Source organism: Dermacentor albipictus, chromosome 7 (genome assembly GCF_038994185.2).
Source record: "Dermacentor albipictus isolate Rhodes 1998 colony chromosome 7, USDA_Dalb.pri_finalv2, whole genome shotgun sequence".
In the NCBI taxonomy this organism is placed as follows: domain Eukaryota; kingdom Metazoa; phylum Arthropoda; class Arachnida; order Ixodida; family Ixodidae; genus Dermacentor; species Dermacentor albipictus.
The window spans coordinates 133042686-133065045 of NC_091827.1; the positions used below are offsets into that span (position 1 = coordinate 133042686).

The 22360-nt window shown below is 47.4% G+C and overlaps 1 long non-coding RNA gene across 2 annotated transcripts in view; it reads right to left on the minus strand.

Annotated features, from left to right (window-relative positions):
- LOC139048171 (uncharacterized) overlaps positions 1 to 9036 on the minus strand; it is an 18572-nt gene extending 9536 nt beyond the window's left edge. The window contains exons 1-3 of one of the 2 annotated variants that reach the window (XR_011507604.1): positions 8990 to 9036; positions 4342 to 4468; positions 3999 to 4109 (exon numbers count right to left, since the gene is read on the minus strand). This is a non-coding gene — a long non-coding RNA (uncharacterized lncRNA). Of the gene's footprint in view, positions 1 to 3671; positions 4110 to 4341; positions 4469 to 8989 lie in introns of those variants that run through there. The other variant, XR_011507603.1, reaches the window with a different exon arrangement.
- Between the last annotated feature and the right edge of the window lie 13324 nt (positions 9037 to 22360).

Here is a 22360-nt window from a genome sequence, read left to right on the forward strand (position 1 = left end):
GCAGGTGCGAGTAGCGAGGGCCTGAGCGATCGGCGGGCAGCCATATTCTATTCCTTTCAGAACGGGGTAGTCTCTGGCTATTCAGAAAAATTTTCAGTTTTGTTCGGCATATTAATGCATTTTTTTTCGCGTACACGTCACTTTGATGCAGTGAGTTTTTGCTGTTTTGTGAGGTCGCGTGACAGACAGGCAAGGTGGGTGTCGCCCAATAACATTGAACCAATAGCAGAGGGCTAATGGTGAAAAGGCGTTGAATCAGGAATAATTATTTTTCTTTTGTGTGGTTTAATCATTCATTATCAGTGTGTACATGTGTATCAGATGGAGAGCCATCACGGTTTTCGTGACGTCGCATGACAGACGGGTGAAGTTTGGAGTGGCCTGAAAAAGTTTTGACCAATCGTGGTGGGCTGATTGCAGAATTGGAATAGAAAAGTTTCGAATCATTTTATGTTATAGCACCCCAGGATTCTACAGGGGGCCATAGAATTAGACTTCCATGCAAAGATGGCCAACCTCACAAGGTTCACACGGCTGACGTAATGAAGTCAACCTAAGCTGATCTCAACCTCCCAAAGTGATGCAAGATTGGTTGGCTGTTAAAATTTTTTAGCTATGGCAATGGCAACCTCATGGACAAATTTGAGGTTGAGTGAGGTCGAATGCTCAGTGAGGTTATATTTCACAGCAGCTGATGTGCACATTTCCACCTCATGAATAAATATGTGGGAAGTTTTATGATTTTACTGATATGAAGGGGTAATTATTTAATACAATAGCCCCAGGCAGGAATCTGGAAGTGGGCTTCACCCCAAGCCACCTGAGGCTTTGTTTTCAATTTGTATAGACAGCTCTCATCACATATGAAGCATAGGTGTACATTTCTTTTGCTTTACTTCAGATGTGTGACACCACCGCAGTTGGATATCTTGCATCGGCCTGTATCCTCTGACCTTACTTTCAGAAAACTGAGTCACATGCCAAACTTCTTCCTCGTCGAGTATTCCTGCTCTAAACTAACAAATGACAGTTGCTGCCTCTCATTCAGTGTTGGCCAAAGACACCTAGCCAGAATCTTGGTACTGAACAATGAAACTAGGCAAGACAAACATACTTCTGGTATGTTGCCTGCAGGCAACAAATGTCAATAAAGGGTTAATGAGAAATAAATTAAAAACTGAAATACAGTAGAACCTCGTTGATACGATCTTCACAGGAACTGGAAAGTAAAGTGTATCATAGGAAAATCGTATCATCCAACATATTATCCAACCAAATCGGATTTTCGGGAAAAGAAAAAAAACAACATTTCGAAAAATGTATTAAGCAGAATCGTATCGAGGTTCCACTTTATAAAAAGAAACGACACTGAAATTGGCTGTAGAAAAGTTAGTAAATTACTAACTGCGCTCTGAAGCTTGTCACAATTTTTTCTAGAGTTTAGAAGTCTAGGACCTTGATTTAACACAAGAAATGAATAGTCAAAAATATTGTTACGGTGAAGGGAAGGAAGAAGTTGGATTAGACTAGACGAAGACGAAGTCTGGCAGTTGCCTGAATGCCATTAACATCAGTTGTAAACATACATTATTTTACACTTGTGGGCCTGCTTTCTTCCTGCAACATTTTGGTGGAGGTGCTGGGTACAATCACGGAACTTCGCAGCAGACGTCATCTACTTGCCGCCACAATGGCAAATCAACCGGACGATACTGATGCAGACTCGGACATCAGTGTACTATCCCTCTCCGGCTTCCTCCATATTGGCAACGAGCAGCGGAAAGATCCTGTTCTTCGAACACTTATGGAACGCCTAAGCTCCTCGCCCAATGAGCCGTCCCTCCGGATGTTCACCTTGCGCAATGGAACTTTATACCGTCGCAGCGTTCGTCCAGACGGCCCGGAGCTCCTCCTAGTCGTTCCCAAGCACCTTCGACTCACCTTGCTCCAGGAACTTCACGACGCTCCTTCTGGCCCGGCATTTATTGCACTGTGCGCCGTTATGTCGCTTCTTGCGAACTGTGTCAGCGCTGAAAGATGCCTGCTATGCCTCCCACTGGTTTGCTGCAACCAATTGATATCCCTACAGAGCCCTTCTACTGGGTGGGCCTAGACCTCCTTGGCCCCTTTCCAATTTCCATCAAAGGAAACAAATGGATTGCTGTAGCAACGATTATGCCACGAGATATGCCATCGCACGAGCGCTACCAACCAGCTGTGCTACAGATGTTGCCGACTTCTTACTAAACGACGTCATCCTGCACCACGGCGCCCCTCACCAGTTGCTGACGGATCGCGGCTGCTACTTTCTATTGAAGGTCGTCAACGATCTGCTCCGCTCCTGTTCTACAGAACACCAGAGTGCTACCGCGTACCACCCTCAAACGAACGGCCTCACCAAGCGACTCAACCGCAAGCTAACTGAAATGCTGGCCATGTACGTTTCCGACGATCACCGCGACTGGGACGTCGCTTTACCATACATCACTTTTGCATACAACTCGTCCCATCACGACACTGCCGGATTTTCACCATTTTACCTGTTGTATGGCCGCGACCCCACCTTGCCCTTTGATATATTGCGACCTTCCGCAGTACAATCACCCAGCACTGGTTACGCTCGCGATGCTATTGACTTAGCCGCCCAGGCCCGAGAAGTAGCCCATTATCGCCTCACAGTCTCGCAAGCTTCTCAAAAGCGACGCTACGACCTTCAGCACCGAGACTCTCATTTTTCACCTGGTTCCCTTGTCCTTCTCTGGACGCCTTCACGTCGCGTCGGCTTGTCGGAAAAACTACTTTGCCGTTATTCTGGTCCGTACCAGATCTTACGCCAACTTTCCAACGTGACATACAAGATCGCCCCCGTCGGCCAGCCTTCAATGCCTTCCAACGTCACCAGCGATGTTGTTCACGTCGCCAGGCTGAAGCCCTATGTCCCCCCATTAAGTGATGCTCTATGACTTGCACCGGGACAGAGCTACCCCACCGGGAGGGTGACGTTACGGTGAAGGGAAGGAAGAAGTTGGATTAGACTAGATGAAGACGAAGTCTGGCAGTTGCCTGAACGCCATTAACATCAGTTGTAAATGTAGATTATTTTACACTCGTGGGCCTGCTTTCTTCCTGCAACAATATCATGTAAGTACCCCTTTAAAGTTCAACATCTTGAGACGTATTTCTGGACATTGAGACGTAATATTTACCAAAGCCATAAGACTCTTAACAAAGCATGTTTCAGTCTTGCAGGCAAACCAAACATTTACAGTAGTGCACCTTCAAATGGTGCAGTCAATTCTATGGACCTAATGCTTGCATCTTGCACACCTGCTTAAGCCAGAGGCAGGAAATTAGGACAACCTCCAAAACATTTCAATTATCTCTTTCTGAAAGAGAGAAGTGTGTTTTATCCAGCAATTCTTGACATAGCCAGAGTTAAAGTGACAACTTGACATAGCTAAAGGTAAAGTGACAACTATGTTCCTCACGAAGGCCTGATTCACACAGGTGTTATCGGCCTCATCACGGTACACGCGTCTGTCAGGACAGAGCATTTCCTTGCCGATTTCTCCGCAGAAACAAGACGCTATCGACATTTGCTGATGCTCTAAACATCATCAGTATCCTGTGTTAGAGGAGAAAATGGTGTGAAAACCCTCTATTTTCACAGATACAGGTTCCGTAACATTTTGTGCCGAGACATGACACGATGGGTCAAATGTGTGAACCAGAATGAACTTACAATGGCACTTGAACATAAGATAAGTTAGAGAAACATTGCTGTAAACAGATGACAACACAGGTGAAAAGTTTTAGATAATGATGCCAAAGGACAGACACCATTGCTTGTAATGCTTCAGTAGAAGCACAAGGCGAGATTTTCAAGATCATAAGCTGGAATCTAAACCACACAAGGCAAGCAAAGCCCACCTACCAACTGTGTTCACAGCAGCCTACACATATTGTCAACCCACGTGACGTTTCTGTGGCCAACATACCATGGCGGTTGTGCCAGGATGACTGTGGACGCAGATGGCAACGTAGCCAAAGCATTCTCGCCTTGAGTGCCTGCTGCATAAATCAGTCTTGCGTCTGGAAGCGTCCGCAACCTCCATGAAAGTGTTACAGAGGAAAAGAGATGCACCAAATATATTTACTGAATATTTACAAAAACTGTAGCAGCTGACAAGATAGTAGTTAGCACGCAAAATCCAAAAGTGTTCCCTTTTTCATCAGCCTTTTAAACTATGCTCTCTAGATCACTAGACATTTATCTAAAGCAGGAACAATCGATCAATCCTCTTCAAAAAAAGACAATACAGCACTGACATGGGTACTCACATGAATGAGCCCACTTCATGTGTCGACCACTCGAATCTGTTTTAAACACAGGCCTATTTCCAAAGCTCCAACTGCAGTGCACTTGCTTTTATGAGATATGTAAATTAATTTGGGCTAGTTGATGGGTCTGAAACGAATGCACAGTGCAAAACAAAATATAGATGCAAGTGACAATGGTGCACAGAACCGTCTTCCAACTGTTTCTATTAGAGCATAACCTCCCTATAGCGAAGCAACATATAGGAAACTGACAGTTAAAGTGAAAGAAGTGCCAGTCCTGATTACACTCCCTTAGGGCATTCACATATTTTTCAATGATATCCCATTCATGCACTGCGTGCACAAGAGACTATTTAAATATGACAAGCCTTTGGTGTAACTTAAAATGATCAGGGGTTCCCTGCAGTGCAATTAGGTGACAAGTTTGGTTCAGTACATATTGACTGGTTTCATTGCATGGTATTTATATAATTGTTATTTTTACAATATATTTCGCCAACTGCCTAATGCGAAATTTGAGTGCAGCTCTATACATGTTTCCATTTTGCAATATATTGGCTAGCATGGACAATCTGTCTCGTGTGGCACTTCACAAACAAAGCGAAGTGTGGCGCGACTGCGTTGCTAATTGGAAGACCACGAGAGCAGCACATGGGTGATGCGTGGGCGCAATTCACAGCAGCTGCCGCAGACAGACCTCTGCTCATGCAGCGCTCTGTTTCCATACAGATGATGCGCACTAGTGTGGTATAAAGGCATCCAAGATTTTCCTTCCTAGGAAACATCTAATGAAGCAATAGCTCCTAAGAAGGCCACTATCCAAAATAATCAAGAAAGGAATAGAGAAAAATGTCACAGAAAATCGCATCAAACTAGGTCAGAGCATCAAAAATTGACCAACATTCTAGGCCTTGCTCTTGGAAAAAGTCTTGCAGCAAGGCTAATTGAGCACAAATGATATGCAGGTATTCTATGGAGTGATGTCAAGGCTCGAACACTGAGCTCTGCTCTTCTGCAGGACCTTGGTGATGCACATTTTAAATGCCATTCTTCTGGCTACTATGGTTTCCAGGAAAATTGGTCATCTTTAAGAGGACAGGACACCACCATAGCACATTTTCAGGCATATTACTTGCACTAGCATACAGAACAATTAAGGTTTACTGACAATGAACATTTGCGGTGCGACACAATAGCAATGACAGTATTTGGCAGGATGTTTAGACAACAGACTAAAGAGAGTGGACTGGAGGTGAAACCAGTTCTTTTGGTGAAGTATTTAGCTCGGCTTTAAACAGTGCATTGCTTGCATATAGGGTAACATACTTGTCATGTGCAATTTTGTAACAGTGTACTTATGATGGAAAATTCTGATCAAAACCACACAGTGGCATGGTGAGGCAAGTGGACAACACAGTGGTCTTAAAGCATTGTTTCGTGCTGAGTACTAAGTAGCAAGTTCGGTATTCCCGCACAGCTGCCAGGTTAATGAGATCAAAAATGGCAATAAAATGTCAAACCAAGTGACAAAGCATGAAGCAAGACCTATAAAGTTTCAAAGTTCTTTGAGTCGTGTGTGCACCTTGTTGGCAAATGTGTGAACTTTCGACGCATAAAAAATGTTGTCATTGGAAACAACTTGTCAAAGATAATCACTTGTTTATCAACAAAGCGAGTTTTATCACATAAAAGTTCAAAAAAGCCTGCTTAAAAATGAAAAACACCAGTAATTTTGACCTTCTCTTACATTGAACACCCTGTGATTAAACTGTCTATGGCATCTCTAGCATGTCATGTGGACCAACACCTAGGCAAGAGACAATGGCAGCAACTGCTGCAGAATAGGCGAAAGCAGAGAAAACAGTGATGGCACGAAACAGGCTGTAGCATTACAAAAAGAAAATGCACAAGTTTGATGACAAATGATAAAAAAAATACAATTCAGAGCCCTTCCACTATGTGAAGGTGGAAGACCGGCTGAAGCTGTACTTGTTGACAAGTATATTGAGTTATATATGGTTAATTGCTATATTGATTAAATAAAGAAACATACACACAACTTCGTTATCTTTGATATTCTATTTACTTTGTCACCATGGTAACCATTGCTTTGTGGTCACTGTGATATACTGCAATTGGTCGCCGATGCTTTCGTGCCCACTCCCGCTTCTGTTTGCAAAGGTGATCCTCACGGGCACGCTGTTCTTCATCAGTCACAGAGCAGCTATCCGACATTACGGATCTGCAGACAAGACGGGTCTGGCTATAGCAGCTGCCCGTTGCCTTCACGCTGTTGCTCACACCTGTGCTCTTAACATGCACATCGTTCTTCTTCAGTATGGACTAGACGCGTATGGTCTAGTATGGACTATTATGGACTAGTATGGACTAGACCAAAGTAAAACTGCTGATAATGTCGCTAGAGCGATGTTGACTTCACAAGAAAACGAGGCATAGACATTGGTGGGTACACAATGACGTTTTATTATTCTGCCATCCACTCCAGAGCCACTGAGCACTGCTGGCGCACAGCAGGCTACTGTGGATTCAATTTTGTCGACGCAACTTTTTTCTACACACCCTGTCGATGTATGCACTATTGGTCGTGGTCAGAACCTAGCCATATACAGCTTCGCTGTAAAAATAGCAGGGGAATGGAAGCAGACACGTTCAATGCATCACAAAGGAATGCAGCATGCAAAAAGATGCGGTTTCTGCAGCACAAGCCAAGACCTTGTACAGCTTGTCGCAACAAAATGCAGCACAAGCAGATAGCTCAATCACTTCGCAGTTGTTCTAGCCTTGTGAACTGGAGCAACTGGCTTTCCTGTCCAGGAAGCACGGGCAACGACACTGCACACATGTTGGTAATATCAAGCTTTGATGCAGACATAGTAATGTGTGGTGAGGAATTAAGTGTAATCTTTGTTTCCACTTCTGCATGAATTTTGTGGAAGTGCTGGAGAGTCAAGGTTTTGTACAGCTACTAATTTATGTATGTGGTCTAATAAACCATTGCAAAGTGAATGTGTGGCATCAGCAACAGATAGCCAGGCACTATCACAAAAAGAAGCAAAATAATGCTAGGTTGTCGAAAGTTGCAGGTTCTGGAGGAGAGAGACAAAAGGACAAGACTGCATCGATCAATTGGACATGACTGAAGGCATGCACGGTATGTCGAGCAAGAAGCAGACAGAAGGAGTATTAAAGAAACGCATGAAGGAGAAGCCTGACTGTGTGTGAAGGCAAGAGCATCAAATGAAAAGAAAAATTTGAAGAAAGTAGCAAATGAATGGGGAGCTCAGATGCCAAGAAGCAAGAATTTTCTGCTAGAAATGTTATTGCTGTTGTGCCTTAGCCCTGGTGCTGCAAATGGAAGGTGGAAGAAACAAGTACAGTACAAGTTGAAAAAGTGCTGTGGCAAGAGTGAGTGGCATTAGATCGGTGCCTCATCAAAATGATTGAATTTGCAGTGCTCATCTGCACTCAACAAAGTGTGCTAACCTGTGCTGCTGGAAGTGTGCGAGCTATCTCGAGATGAAATGTGCAATCAGCCAGCTCTTCCAGATTCAGAAAAGACTTATGACCAGAGGAAAATTTCTACAACTACAAGACAGCAACCTGATTTGTTAAATCATATTTTGGATGTTTCCAGTAGAAGCACTTGCACCAACGAAAACTAAGTTGCATTAAAGGTTGGACTTCAGAAAGTGCATCAACACTACACCAACGATAAATGCAATTCCACTACATGGATAACTTGCCTTGTATGAAAACATTGTTTTCACCTTTTGCTCTCCTGTTCACCACATAAGCATTGCGGATTAAACAAAGTCTCACTGTTTCGTGCAATGCGTTTGTTACTGGCTGACCACAGAGACGCCGAACAAGTGTACTGGCAGGCATTCAGAGCTATTTCGCATGCGGTTGTAGTGATCTGAGCCCTTGTTTCGCCCACATAGAGCGCCCCGTATATGAGCTAGACATCGTAACAGCCGGGATTATTAACTAGCCAATATCAGTGTTACTGCACAGCTTTCACAAAGGTCTACTGCTATGAAATTGCATGACGACCACTTTTCTTTTGCATACATTTCTTCCGTATTCATCCGCAGGGCGTAGTGTTTTGCCAGTGTGGCTATACAGCTCTCACAACGATCTACGGCTCAGATTGCATGACGACGCTAGTTGTATACTTAGACATACAGAGTACAAGATTTACATTCCCACGAACCTCCAAGTGTGCTGTATTCTCAGTTACATTAAGAACTAATGCATCGGCACGGCAGTTAATTCATAAACTGTTTCCGTTCCCGCGCCCCTGAAGTGAGTGGTATGCTGACCTTGATCAACGACACTAATGAACAATGCATCGGCACGACGTAATGCTTTGCCACTAAAGTCATCCGAGAAGACACCTCATTGCCATTTGTTGAGCGTGTTGGTAAATTGAAAGCATATTTAGCGCCAGCAAACAAGGACGGAAGGGAGACGAGAACACAACACAAGCGCAATGTGTTGTCGTCTCCCTTCCGTCCTTGTTTGCTGGCGCTAAATATGCTTTCAAGACACCTCACTTCCAAACGTATCCCCTTGCGACTATAAAATTTAATATGCTACCGTCGCAACAAAATAGAAACAAACTCACCTCGTACGCGGCTTTTTCCGCCTTGCCGGCCACGCATTCTGTCGATTCTGTGCAGCAAGCTCGGCTAGGGACAAACGGAGCAAACGGTTTTCTTCCCCGTAGTACCTAAACGACGAGAAATCTTGAGCACCAAAAGTCCCCACATTTCTCTCTCGCAGCTACTGCTCCTCGCGCGTGCGCAGAAACAGCGGTGAAATCCATTTTCGATGTGCTCGTGGAGCGAGCGGCGTCCTGGCCGTGACGTCACCCGCGAGAGGGCGCCATTCCTCTTTCTCGGGGCTAATGGTGGCTAGAGGGGGAGGTGTCGGCATCGGAGCGCCGGAGAGGAAGCATTTTTTCAGGACGATGCGGCGGCGCTGCTGTCGGCTCCGAGATGCCTCCCGTACGCTGGAAGGTCCGCTGCGGTTATTTGGTTCCGGTGCGAAGTGCTTTCTCGCTCCGCGGCTTCTTGGGCGCAATACGCGCATCGGAAAATCATTTTAAAGGCTAGGCGACTTTATCACTGCAGCTGGCCTAACGTACTATCTACTAAATTTTGGTCATTTTATCGCCGCGCTTTAGCTTCGCGCTCAGTGCAACACTTGTGAAACTGCAGTAGGCGGTTGTTTGCAGTTTGCCTGTGCCGCTTTTTTGGTGCCGTATGCAGTTATGTCTGGCGTGACTTTATTGGTGCCTTGAGCTACAGGCGCTTGTCCTAATCGTGCACTGGTTGGTGCGCGCCTCAGTTGAAACGGGCCGCTCGAGTGAACCATGATTATTTCAAGTTTATTTAATTTTGCAATGAAAGGTAGAACTGTAGGCACCCATGGCCAAAACTCAGCATAATATGAGAGCGTTAAGGAAAATTTGGTTTCCAATATTAGAAACCTGCAAAGAACTAAGTTCGCGTATTTAGTACCGCTCAGATAATGCCAAAAATGCCTTAATAAGAATATATTTGGTAATAAAATAATACACACGACTCTATATACATGGTTGTTAGCTCTCAAACAAACAATATGACACGAAATGGAGCGCAAATCCAATATATAATGGAGGTATATACCCAAAAACGCTGAACGAGGTGCAGTGCAAACAATAATTTGTCGGGTGGGAAATTCTGTTCAGATATGCAAATATTTCTGTGCATATAATGTGATGGGAACAATTCCTGTTTTATAATATATACATATACAAACGCTTTATGTTGGTCTTGCTGATATGAACTTTGCAGTTATGCAGTTATGCTGTGCACCTCAACTTGAGGTACTTAATTTTTTCTCGCTTCCCTTGCTTCGATGCGTTCTCTCCTGCGACAAGGACGTGCAACCTCGTGATGACAAAAAGTCGTATCACTTGGTTGGTGATTTCTACGCTATGCTGCGCACAGCCAACCATATCCAGCTTATTTATTGACAGGCAGGAAATAAGGCACATGATGCTGTCAGCCTTCAACTTGTTAAAACTGAAACAATGCGCGAAGGCATCTTCCATCGCAGCAACCAAGTCTGTTAGTGCCTGAGATGGGTAAAGTAGGCCACCTCTATCCATGTGGTTGGTAACGCACGACTCTTCCGGAAGCAAGCGCGAGTCTTTTGCTTGAAGCAACAGCTAGAGAACACTATTCGCACTTTGTTCTCATTAGCATTTCCCTGGTAACATACCCGCTAACGTAGTAGGGTATGCGAGAGTCGCTATTTGATCCCACCATTTCACGATGATCTGGCATCGCATCACAATGCTTTACCATCTCGTGAACTTCATTTTGGTGGCCCACATCCAGGAGATCATCCAGCTTACTCTGCATACCGACCAAATTTTTCCAGTGGCGTGGGTCAAGAAGGTTACTCAGAGCTTCTTATGACATGGATGGATGGAAACAACTTTATCCTGAATCCGGCAAATTTGACGACCCGGGCTCAGGTCTCCCATGAGGGGACTTCCAGGCCTTGCCTCGTCGCCGCCTCTCGGGCTTGCTGGACAGCCCACTCTTGTGTCTTGAGGTTGGAGCTGCGCAGAGCGGCGGCCTACTTCGACGCAAGAGCCTCCGGAGCTACTGCCATTGTAGCTGATGTAACCCGACACCCCCACAACATGTGTGACAGCGTCGCCCTAGTTTCCTGACATAATTTGCAAAGAGCAGTCGGGTATTGCGCGGGGAAAATGTGCTGCAATCGCACCGGACTGGGGAAGGTTTGTGTTTGCAATTGTCGCCAGATGACTGCCTGGCGACGTTTCAGCATGGGGTGAGGTGGGGGCAGCAACCGCCTGCCTAGCTGGTAGTGCTTGGTGATGTCATTGTACCTGACCAGGCGTTCTCGCGTGTTTTGAGCCAGCAGTTCCGAACTCGAAGAGGCAGTCTCCGATTCTGCGCGGCGGGTCAGTTCTCGCGCAGAGCGGTGTGCTACCTCGTTCAAGTTAATGAGGCCCTCATCGGTGGGGGTGGCGGCGTGCGCTGGAAACCATATGATGGCGGTGTTATCGAAGTGCTGTCGACCAGCTTTCCTTAGAATCTGGAGAGCTTCGGAGGAAATGCGCCCCCGCGCGTAGTTGCGAACTGCGAATTGTGAGTCGCTAAAAACTACCTCGCAGAGGGGGTCGGTAAGCGCAAGCGCAATTGCTACCTCTTCTGCTGTTTCGGGGTATTCTGTTGCGACACTACACGCGTGCGTAAGCCGGGAGCTAACATCTACGACTACCGCCGTGAACCGGTGTTCTCGTGTGTATTCTGCGGCGTCTACAAAGCGCGTAGTCCTCTTTCCACCCAAGGATCGCAGCAGTGCCTTGGCACGGGCCTGGCGTCGGCCCGGATTAAATTCGGGGTGCATGTTTCGAGGTATAGGGGCGACAGTCAGCGTGTCGCTGAGGTCAGGTGGAATGACCTGTTTCTGACCGTGTTGGACGTGGTAGTTGAAGCCGAGTTTCTGCAGGATGTAGCGGCCCGTGGCTGTCAGAGACATGCGTTCGAGTTGAGAGGTTCTTTGCGCATCCACAATGTCCTCAAGCGTGTTGTATACCCCCAGCTGTAGCAGACGAGCAGTGCTTGTGGACTCCGGTAGGCCAAGGGCGATCTTGTAAGTCTTGCGTATAAGGGTGTTGATTTTCTCCCTTTCAGTGACATTCCAGTTGTGGAAGGCAGCCACATAAGTGATGTGACTGATTGCGAAAGAGTGTATGAGGCGCATGACACTGTCCTCCTTCATGCCCGTGTGCTTGTTTGTAATGCGTTTGATCAGGCGGGTAGCCGCTGTAACCTTGCCTTCGATTTTGCGAATCGCTGCTATGTTTGACCCGTTGGCTGTTATATGCATGCCTAGGATGCGTATCCTCGGGTCTCGGGCAATGCAGGAGCCGTCTTGCGTATAGAGGATTATGTCGTCACATTGGCGCGATTCGACTGTAGGCTTGGGCCGGCGGCGCGAGCGGTAGACGAGCAGCTCTGATTTCAGTGGAGATAGTCGGAGACCTGTGTCTTGGAGGTAGGTTTTGACTGCAGAGACCGCTGCTTGTAAGGTGTATTCTATCTGACCGTCACTGCCCTTGTTGACCCACAGGGTGATGTCATCTGCGTACAAGGCGTGATGGAGGCCATCGATCTCGTCGAGGTAGGCCGGGAGACTCAGCATCACGAGGTTGAAAAGGAGCGGGGATATGACCGATCCTTGAGGAGTGCCGGTGTTTCCTAGTGTATGTTCGTCGGATGTCATGCCGCCGACCGCGAGGGTGACTGTGCGGCGCGACAGGAAGTCTCTGACGTAGTTGTAGCTTCGCTCACCCAAGTTGAGCTTGTTTATGCGGCTCAGGATTGCTGCATGTGCTACATTGTCAAATGCCTTTTCCAAATCTAGGCCGAGGATGGCCCGGTTGCCACTAGTTGGGTCATTGATAATCTGGTGGTAGAGCTGGAGCATGACGTCTTGAGTGGAGAGGTGTGAACGGAAGCCCACCATAGTGGGTGGGTAGGCTCCAGTGTCCTCGAGGTGGCGGTTGATGCGGGAGAGGAACGCGTGCTCCATCACCTTGCCAACGCAGGATGTGAGGGAAATGGGCCGCAAGTGATCGAGGCTGGACGGCTTGCCTGGCTTCGGTATCAGGACTGCTTTAGAGCGTTTCCACGCCTGGGATGCAACCTGCTCGCCAGCATTTGTTGATGTATGCCGTAAGAGCGGTTATCGAGGCATCATCGAGGTTTCTTAGAGTCTTGTTCGTAACCTTGTCGGGACCAGGTGCTGATTTGCCATTAAGGTCGTGGAGAGCTGCGCGGATCTCTGACTCGTGAAATTCTTCATCGAGTGTCACATTTGTCTCTCCAGTGTAATCTCCGTGTTGAACATCAGGCCGTTGAGGGAAGTACTTGGCTAGCAGGCTTGTCACGAGCTGGTGATCACTCGTGGTAGCCTGTTCCTTGTGCAAAAGGCGTTGCAGGTTTGCTTGCTGAGCAGACTTGCTCTGCGTAATTCCCCCAAGAGGTGACGAAGGAGGCGCCATGTGCTGCCATTGTGGAGCTGCCCATCGACCGCGTTGCAGATGTCATACCACTGTTGGCGGCTTAAGGTTCGGCAATGTTCTTCCAGCTGGCGATTAATATGTGCGATCTTCTTACGAAGCTTTCGGTTGTGCCTTTGCTTTTTCCATCGTGCCTTTAGTGACGTCTTGGCTTCCCAGAGGTGGGCTAGTCGGCTGTCGATCTTGTCAACCTAGACTTCGGGTGCGAGCGTCTGCGTCGCCTTGTTCATGTCGTCGTTGAGCGTTTCCATCCATGCCTCGATGTCATCGATGTTCTCCTCACCTCTCTCTCGCTGCTTTCGGAATTTGTCCCAGTCCGTCCATTTGAACAGCTTAGGAAAAGGGGGTGTACCCGCCTGAGGAATTCGTGTTTCTATGATCATGTGGTCACTACCGAGATCTTCAAAGGTATTGCGCCACATTGCTTGAGGGATGTTACGGACCGCCGTCAGGTCTGGTGTCGTGTCCCGTGCCGTAGAGATGCCCGTGCGGGTCGGCGCCGTGGGATCGGTAATTAGAGTTAATTCGGCATCATGTAGGTCCTGCCACAGGCGTCGACCTTAGGCGGTAGTGTAGCCATAGCCCCAGGCCTCGTTCGGGGCGTTAAAATCTCCCCGACCAGAAACGGGTTTGCGCCCGCCAAGGCAAGCGCCCCCCCGGAACAGAGAAAGGAAACGAGCCCGTGAGTGAGCCGGATTACTATATACGTTGAGGAGAAATACACTGTGGTTGCGTGTTCTATTGGGAAGGAGCTCTACAAGCATGTTTTCCGCATGTGTGCCGCTTACGCTGTGTTCTTGCGCTACTGTCCCTTTCCGAATTAAAATTGCAAGTCCGCGATCAACGGGAATCGGCAAGGCATGCGCAGTGTAACCTGGAAGCTTTGGTACGGTACCTACTGTTTCTTGCATCATTATGATGTCGGGTTTGGGTTGCGCGTTTCGGACGTATTGTTGCAGCAGTGGTTGCTTCTTAGTGAAGCCCCGACAGTTCCACTGCCACACCACGAGCTCGTTAGTGGGGCTGGCCATCGTGGTGCTGTACTTGTGCGTTACCTGAAATTGGGCTAGGGTGAATGACTGTAGGGCCCATGGTGGGTATCATTTCCATGCCTGGGCGAAGGCCTATGTGAGTCTCGATTTTGTTTATATGGATTTCAACCCTGTCTGTTCGAGCAGTGAGGTTATTGACCGCAACGCCGATGTTGCGGATCCCGGTTTGAATTTCTGAAAGCAGCTTCCTCATTTCTTCTTCTTCTTTCCGCCAGTCATTTATCGTGACATGTGCTTTGCGCCAATCACTTACTGCTGATTCGAGGTTCTCGAGCTGTTGAGACTCGGAACTGGCCGCCGCGCGTGTCTTTGTGGGCGGCGCCGCACTGTCGTTACCGTTCGTGACCGGGGTCGGGACTAAAGGAGGTTTAGGTATAGATGTCTGCGCCATCGACTGTTTAATCTCTCGAATTTCTTGGGTTAATTGTAGCACGACCGTACGTAATTGTGCGTTTTCGCGCTGCATTTCTTCTAATGCCACATCCCTGGGGTCCCTCTTATTATTGGGTTCTGAGGCAGTAGCTCCGTGAGCCTTGCGTCTCAGCGAGCCCTTAACCGCATCTGCCCAGCTCACCTTGTCAGGTAGGTCCGAATCTTGCTGGCCGGCTTGCCTCGGACGCCGAGAGCTCGAACGGCTACGGCTCGCCCTGGGAGTTTTGCTGCGCGCCCGGCTCCGAGTTTTGGCCCGCTTGCACAAAACTCTCTAGTCCGGTCTTATTCTGATCTTCAGGCTCATTCGAATCTTATTGGAGGCTTAATCTTCCCTAGCCGATAAGTCGCTTGCACGAAAGAGACTAGACTGAAACAAGACACGAAATTAAGATTGAAATGAGACCGGAATCTAGCCTGCTCCGAGCTGGCTTATCCAAAACTTATTCAGTATTTTCCAACATGGCTGCCCTGCGGTTGGCCCGCCTCGAGATGCTCGCCGAGCACTTGCTGCGCCGCGAACGCGTGTTTCGCGACAGGACAAATCCGCTGGACGCCTTCAGCGAGGAGGAGCTGCAGCGGCGCGTACGCTTCGGGCGGGACGGCATAGTATTTCTTGCCGAGTTCCTTCGCTCCGAGATCGAGCACCCGACGTGTCGGAGTGGTGCTTTGAGTGCCGAGCTGCAGGTGATGCTGGCACTGAAATTTTTTGCCTCCGGATGCTTCTTGATTACTGCCGGAGATGTGATCGGCGCCCACGAATCGACCGCAAGCCGCACGGTACGCCGGGTTGCCTCATCAGGTAAGCCTCTCTCCAACCATTTATTTTCTACTGCCTGTTTTAGCAGACAGCTTTAGTACTGCGTCATAACGATAAATAAGCCGCACGCAAGTGCTTTGCGGAACGTAGGAGCGCGTGTCGCGTTAGGAATTTAGTGCTGCGAAATGCCTACGTGTGTAGAGGGCGAGCGTTAGACGCCGGGCGCGTCGGAGCGCGTTGGCCGCGTCCGGCATGCAGTACGTCGAATCATCTGTGGAACTAGGCTCTGTTGATCTCGCTAATGTGATGTAACGTGTGGCCGCGTTCCCGCTTCGTCGAACTTTAAATTTGAACAAGCTGCGCTGCCATAACATCAGCTGACGATGTCTCGAATGTTTGCACCTACTCGACTGCAACGAAGCTAACTGATTGCACGTACCGCGAAGGTGTCGCTCTCCGTGAATAACATTTCCAGCCTCAAGTGAGCAGTTCGTCATTTTGTTCTTTCAAGCCGACGTCGTGCGTAGCTGTGTGATGGTCAGCACGAGCTTAACACTATATACGTGTGCTTCCCTGAATATGTGCGTGTGTCATTGTGTGCAAGACCGTGCATGACATCGGCGTGAATCTAAAGGTGACCACCCTCGTTTTCTTTCCAGTTGGCCGTCGCCTAGAGAGGTGCGGGGAGTCCAAGGCTGCTTCTACGCTGTCGCTGGCTTTCCGCGCGTCGTGGGTGCAATTGACGGCACGCATGTGCGGATACAGGCTCCTGGAGAGCATGAAGAAGCCTACGTCAACCGCCACTTTTATCACTCCATAAACGTTGAACTTACTAAATAAAGCAGTGGTTTTCTCGCTTATGATATGGACCAAATCTATTTTTTCGTCTTCGCTCCAGTGATGGCTCTTGAGTCGCGTGGCGGGCGGTTGCGAAGACATGCTTGAAAACACGCGCGTACCGTCAACGTTTGCAGCTGGTTCGGCTGCTTCTGCAGCGGTGACAAGCGCGGGAGTGCGGCCGGATGTTGACATCGAATCGCGGTCAACTATTGGACAGCGCGAACGCCTGTCGCCGCCGCAACGAACTTCCGGCCCATTCCCCATCTCATTCCCTGACGACGGCGAAATTTCCCACCTAGGTACTAAAAGTACCTACCGTCTTCAATAAGTCCGGACTATAGTTCAGTCTCGTCGGTTCGTGCAAGCGAAACATGATGGCCGGAAAGTCCAGTCTTATTTTAGATTACAATAAGACAAGATTCGGATTTAAGTCTAGACCGGGCCCGGCCTCGAGAGCGGGAGCGGGAGGCAGGTGGGAAATGTTGGTCGTAGGTCTGTTGCTGTAGCTCGAGGGTGGCCTCCGCAGCTGCCCTCTGTCGGTCTCCGCGTCGTTTCTTAACGAGATAGGGGGTCTTGAATCGAGCCTTGCAGGCCTTGTCCGCAGTGGGATGCGCTCCCCCACAAAGGTGGCACCCCAATGTGCATTGAAACTCCCTCGGACGTCCGGATAATATCCCGACGTCCAAGTCCTACGGCAGTCGTCCTGGGGACATCCAGTGGATATCATTATCGGACTAATTTTAACATCCACTTTTTATCCTCCTGCGGACATCCTTAGGTCATTCGTGCTGGACATTTCGCCAATCTCCTGAGCATGACTTTGTTCGGATTTGAGTGACGAACTGCTCCCTTGCTGAGCATTTCTGCGCTTGCAAATACCAACGTAGAACTGACCTCGAGTTCATTCAAGCAATAGCCACAGCTAACTTTGTTCAATATAGGCATCAACGTTTGTCGGCGAAATATCAACGAGTCTTCAAACATGCAGCATAAAATAAACCACATTCGATCTAATTCTACCCGCCCATGGGATTTTCTTCTTCTGGTGGAGAGCGTACAGGTACCCTCGGAGGCAGGTTAGTGGACTGGTTCTAATTATAAAGCACAGCGTGATCGTAAAAGATACGTGCATGCACATGTGACCGCCTCATTATTATTACTTGCAGAGCCACAGAATGATTTCTGTGCTTACAGTGCTCACGCGTTATCACGCATATCCTTTGTGAGCCATCACGCTCGCCAGACATCGATGTGACCAGAGATCAACTGCGCCATTGTATAGTTGACGTCCATTCACGACGCTTTTCAAATAATAATTAACAGCAGCCACACATTTGGAAACTTCATAAATATTTCGATCATCTCTAAAGATGCAGAAAACGCGCCGCAAGCATACCCATTATGCTACCAGCGCAATCTTTTCTGAAGCTTAGCATACCCTGCTTTTTTTTTTTTTTGCGGGAGGCTATTTCTTTTTATCGTGCGGGTTCTTTCCGGTAATATTTTTGGAAGTGTGCATCGGCAGAATTTCACTGGTGGCATTAACCCTTTCGTGTTTACATTGATGTTGTGACAGTTTAATAACAACACAATAATTTCCAGTCATCCGAAGAGGCGCCGTCGGAAACAAGAGACGTTTCGCGCGCAGCGCGAGCCAAGCGCGGGCGCGCCCTTGACGGGAAGCGGCGAAAACGTACACCTGTGGGAGGTGAAATCATTCCGCCGGGAGAGAAGCGAGCACCATGCGAGCGCTGGCCTCTAGGATGAAACTTGGCCTGCGAAAAAGGCGCGAAGGCGAGCGTTTCGCGCGCTTATTGTGAGTGCAGAGGCGCCATTTTCAGTTGTCACTACGGCTGTGCAAGGTGGTCAAGACTGTTGTTTCTTTCTCCTGAGCTCCTGGCCGGGTTGGCCCCGCAGTAAAGGTAATATGAAGCGTGCCTGGACTTTATACTATACCATGTGTTGTCGGTATGGTCTACAGGCCACATATGCACAGTAGTTCGCGTGAGCGCCTTTCTTTTAGTCGCATATGTGCAAGGAGGTGCTGCTGTACGCGATTGCTTGCGGTCGCATATGTCGCTGGGAGCTGCTACTCACTGTTAATACGGTATAGTGCGCGTAAAGTATGCAGAAAGCTCGCAAGAGATTTTTCTGAAGAGAAAGCGGCACGGGAGACGAAAAAATCCCTTCAACTTCTTCATTCTGCATGCACCGGGCAGGAGTGTTCTTCGACCAGTCCATCTGTTGTTTCGCAGTCCTTGTGTAAACGGTTGGAAACCGTACCTCGTGTTAACGTGAACGAAATTGTTCAGGAACCCGAGTCGTCAGAATATGACACACTTTCAGAAGACGCCACGTTCTGTGACCGCGATTACTCCAGGCGATTGAGATTTGGTGCGGATGGCATTCCACTTCGTCAGTCCAGTCCTATAGCTTCATCGGGTTCTGATGTGGTAACTCCACAAATACGTTTTCGAGATTCCCTGCGTCTATGGGCAATTGAAAACAACATTAAAAGGAAGGCCATTACCTACCTACTGAAGCTTCTGAAGTCCCAAGACCTTTCTAAATTGGACCTTCCCGGTGACGCGGGTACCCTCTTGAGAACACCGTGCACGCAAGGTAAATACCCGGTAACTGCTCTGAAGCCAGGTGAATATTGTCATTATGGTCTTGCTGCAGGATTGCGGTACTCTCTGAGAGCCGTGAAAGAGCTCCCACGCATTCTTAAACTCACACTGAATGTGGATGGATTACCGCTTGCAAAGAGTTCGAAAATGCAACTGTGGCCAATTCAGTGCCAGGTCAGCAACTGCGGCGCTGTTACCTCACCATTTGTAATTGGTTCTTATGCAGGGCCTTCAAAGCCACTGTCTTCAAATGATTTCCTCAGACCTTTCGTTGACGAAATGCAGCATCTGTTGACACATGGGCTTGTTGTCTGAACTGACACTGAAGGCACTAGTGTGTGATGCCCCTGCACGGTCCTACATAATGATGTCGAAAGGTCATAGTGGCTACAACGGGTGCCCAAAGTGCACTGTTGAAGGCTCTTATGTGGCAGGCAAGGTTGTGTTTCTTGATTCAGATAGCCCTCTGCGCACTGATGAAAGCTTCAGGGAACAGCATGATCCCGAACATCACAGAGGAACCTCTATTCTCCTCGAGTTGCCCTTTGATACAGTAAGTGATGTTCCTCTTGACTATATTCATGTTGTCCTTCTCGGTGTTGTGAGAAAACTCCTTTCCATATGGGTATCAGGACCTCTGAATGTTCGGCTCGGTCCACTTTCTCGTCTCAAGTTCAATGAACTAAGCAGTACTTTGCGTCGACATATCCCACGTGAATTTTCCCGGAAGCCACGGGGACTTGATGAGCTAGATCGTTGGAAGGCGGTTGAATTCCGGCTTCTTTTGTTCTACACAGGGCCAGTATTGCTCAAACTCATTCTTCCAGATTACCTCTATGAAAATTTTTGGGTTCTTCATGCCGCACTTTCAATTCTAGCCAGCAAGCAGTTATGTGCTCGTTATGCTGACTATGCAAAACATCTTCTCAAGCATTTTGTAAATACATTTGCTAATTTCTATGGAAAAGACCATGTGTCTTTCAATGTTCACTGCCTGTTACACCTGCCTGACGATGTAAAGTATCATGGGGCACTGGATTGCTTCAGTGCATTCCCTTTTGAAAACAACATGCGACACCTGAAAAAGCAGCTTCGCAAGCATAGAAAACCCTTGCAGCAACTTGGAAAGCGGCTATCTGAAGCACGGTCAAGCAGTGTCGGAGAGCTTCGCGAGGAAGCCAGTGTTGTAACACCCGGTTGCCGTCATGAAAATGGTCCACTTCCTTCCACGTGCTGTGTGCCGTACTTTCAAAGTGTGAAATGCTCAAGTTTCACCCTGAGCTTGGACAGGCAAGACAACTGCTGTATGCTGGATGAGCACATTATTATTATACGAAATATTGCCTGCTTAAAGTCAACTAAGGAGCTCTGTTAGTCAAGAGTTTCGTCGAAAGGAAGACCTTTACAAAGTGCCTTTTCAGTCTTCGAGACTGGGCATATAGACTGTTTCAGATCTTTCAGAACTGAAAGTGTGGCCTCTGCATAATGCTCGAAAAATGGTCAGGCTCCCATGGAAGAAGCAGTTCGTGGTCGTTCCAGAGCTGCATTCAATCTAACTTGCGCTGTTTGGAAAAATCTCTTTTTTGGAATTGAGGCATTATTTGTGTTGCTGTATAATAGAAACTTTGTTCCATTGTTCCCCCACGAGCCTTGGGCTATATCGAACTTCAGCATATGCCAACAAATTGTATAACACTTTTAGCAGTTGCCTTTACGCATGCTAAAAATGCCAAGCTGTACTTTGGTAAGTATGATTGTTTTCCTTATGCAATGAAGTCCTTGCAATTTGTTTATCGCAATTATTTTTTTGGGAGATACCTATTAGTTGCCTTGGAGCTTTTTAAAACTTGAAGGGGCCCTGTAGTAGCGTTGCCCTGAACCACTTTTTATCGAAGGGGAGAAATGTATTTGAAGTGAAAATGGCTATTCCAGAAATACTTTGCCGCAAAAAGTACTTCAATGGGTTCAGCAGAAGCGGAGTTATTGGGAATAAAACACGACCTCCGCTGTGCACCCGTTTCTTCTTCAATCCCTTGCACTGCGAAGGCTACGGCGCAGTGAGGCGTGCCCACAACGCTCGACCTTCTAAATGTCACCGTGGCGCGCAGTTTAAATTTCATTTTGGATGTTTTGGATGTCATTTTAGTTGTTTTTTCATCCACTTTCGATTCCATTAATTTATAATTTTTTTTATTTCAGTTAGTCAGTACAAGTAATTTCACCCATGTTGTCTTTGGTGTCATTGTTAGTTTCTTAAATGATATTATTAATAAAAATAGCTTTTTCTTGTCATATCCAACCACAAATGCACATTTCTTATGTACCATATGTGGTTAAATAAAATCAAACTCATAGTGACTCACGCTACGAGGGACAATGTAACGGAGAGGTCCGAATGAATTACAGCCACTTGGGGTTCTTTAACATGCACTGACATTACAATACATGAGCCTTTTGCCTCCATTGAAATGCGACTGGCACAGCAGGAATCGAACCCGCATTTTCTGGGTCAGCAGCCGAGCGCCAATACTACTGAACCACTGCTGCGGGCTAGAATACTTGTGACTTTAAAATTCCTTTTCTGGTGTATTGGCTGGAGTAGTGCCTTCATAGACTGCAGTTGATCATTTGATATTGTAACATTATTTGTGCACAATTTTGTGCTTAAATTCATTGTTTTCACAGTTTTCTTCTCCTTTGAATGACTGATTGCTGATATTTATGTCACTTTTCAGATTCTGAGTGACAAAAGGGTGTGAAATAGAAGGCATCAAGGCATCAGTGGGCATTTTGTCTTCACTGAGTACTTCATTGAATGAAGGCAGCCAGTCCACTGCAGTCTTTCTTTCTCGCAAGTCATGGCTGCATGCTTCTGAACGGCCTTTTTTGTGTGTATCGATCTTAATAGATTTGCTGCTGACATGTCTCCTTTCTTGTAGTTCTCTCACTATATTTCTATTATTTTGTAATCGATTCCATTGCAGTATTTTTGTCAGTCTTATGCGGCTACTTCCGTTGCAGTTTGTGTTACCACTAAAGAAAGCTGAACTAGCTGGTAAATGTTCACACTTTTGCATACAGCACAACATGCATAAATGCACAGTACCACTTGTGTGTACTTCCTGTTGTCCATTGTCACGTTACGTGGTATTGTAGGAACCATGCTAAAGTGTAA